A 2,339-nucleotide genomic window follows, 5' to 3' on the forward strand; every position below is an offset into this window, starting at 1 on the left:
AGAGTGATGATGGAAAGACACGAAGATGAGATGGAATGAGGTGGAAAAGAAATAAATTTCACATAAATAAATAAAAAATTATTATGAGGGCCTTGAAATAAATTCAAGGGGCTGTAGGAATCTAAGTGGAAGACTTAGATCGAGCGGCTATAGGAAGAGATGCTTCTGTTGTGTTGAACTATTGAAGAAATTCCTCTGGGGATGTTGGTTTATGATATAACTTTAGGTGATGTCCATTAACTAGGAGTTTGAATTTGACTAGATCAATTGTTGATAGTTGAACTACTCCATTGTTAAAAATTGCAATGATTTCATATGGACCAAGCCACCAAGTCTAAAATTTTCCGTAGTGATGCTGATATTGTGAGTCATATAGGAGTGCCCAATCACTAACAGAGAATTCTCTATCTTTAATGAATCTATCATGCCATTGCTTCCTCTAACTCTGAATTAATTCTGTGTTATGAAGAGCTAACTTTCACCATTCATCCACCTCATTGAGATGCAAAATGAAATCCTACTAGGTTGTGCGAAGAGTAATATCAAGTTCCAAGGCTATCCCTAGAGTCTTGTGTTCAAATTCAATGGGCATGACAATTGTCTTCCCATATAGGAGCTCAAAAGGTGTAAAACTAGTAGTAGATTTTCATGCTGTTCTATATGACCATAAGGCTTTAGGAAGTCAAGCTACCCAATCTTTCCTATGTAAGGACACTATTTTAGTGAGTATATTTTCCATCTCTCTATTTATCACTTCAACCTATCCATTGGCCTGTGGATGATATGGAGAAGATTTTGCATGCCAAATTTTGTACTCCTCCATGAGTGCAGCTATTAGATTAGATGTAAACTAGGGCCCTTGATTTGATTGTAATTCTCTTGGAATATTGAATCTGGTAAAGATACATTTGTACAGAAAATTTGTGACATTATTATCACTAGGGTGGTTCATTGGCTTTGCTTCTGCCCATTTAGTAACATAATCGGTGCAAACTAGGATGTAACTCTTCCCTTCTGATGATGGTTCAATAGGACCAACAAAATCAATCCCTCATTTGTCAAATGGTACTACTACTATCTATGATTGTAGGGACATTTCATCTATTTTCATTAGTTGACCCATTCTCTAACATTTGTCACATTTTTTTTTATATTGAGTTGCATCCTTATGAAGTGTGGGCCAATAATAACCTGTATTTAAAATCTTCAATGCAGTCCTTTTGTTAGCAAAGTGGCCACCATAGGACTCATCATGAAATGCATGAAGAACATCATAAATTTCATCCTCTCTAAGAAACCTAATCTGGTCCAGTATAAAACATGAACCTTGAGATCCATGGAAAGTTAAAACTCTTTTCTGTCAACAACAATTTTTCCTTTGCAAAGAAATGTGGAGGTCTTTTACCAGTGGTTAGGTAGTTGGAAATGTCAGCATACCAAGGGTTTTGTGTTAAAAAAAGAATGAGATGTTTATTGGGAAAGCTATCTTCTATGGCTACATGATCATCAGGTGTTTGAAGACGAGATATGAAATCAGCTACAACATTTTCTTTACCTAGTTTATCAATAATAGTAATGTCAAATTCTTGCATTAGTAATAACCATGGAGCCAATTGTCCAAAGATTGCTAGTTTTTTCATTAGATATTTTATAGCAGAGTGATCTATATGGATAAATATTTGGTACCCTATAATATAATGTCTAAATTTATTTAGAGCATAAATTATAGCAAGGATTTCTTTCTCTGTTACAGTGTAGTTATACTCGACTCCTTGAAGATTTTTGCTGATATAGTAAATTGCATGTTCTATTGACTCCATCTTTTGGCCAAGTACTACTCCAATGGCATTATCTAAAGCATTGGTATGTATGTGAAAAGGTAACTCCCAATTTGGTCCTCAAAGAACTGGTGCTATTGAGAGGACTTTCTTAAGCTGTAGGAATGCCTTTGTACAATCAGAATCCCATACAAACTCTGTATCTTTTCGAAGAAATTTATATAGAGGTGCTACAATTTGAATGAAATTTTTGATAAAATGCTAATAGTACCCTACATGTCCTAGAAAACTCATGACTTCTTTCAATTTAGCTAGTACAAACAATGTGCGTATGATCTCTATCTTTGCTAGATCTACTTCAATTCCTTTGGGGGAAATAAAGTGTCTCAACACCATTCCTTACATCATTATGAAACACTTTTCATTGTTTAAAGACAAATTGTAGTCTTTGCAAAACCTTGTCCAATTTTTCTTTGGCTTCTTCAAAGGTCTGCCCATATGTGGTGAAGTCATCCATATATACTTCCAAACAATCTGCACATATGTCAGAAAAAATGCTAA

Source organism: Cupressus sempervirens, chromosome 7 (genome assembly GCF_028749045.1).
Source record: "Cupressus sempervirens isolate cs-2001-9-10 chromosome 7, ASM2874904v1, whole genome shotgun sequence".
Lineage (NCBI taxonomy): Eukaryota > Viridiplantae > Streptophyta > Pinopsida > Cupressales > Cupressaceae > Cupressus > Cupressus sempervirens.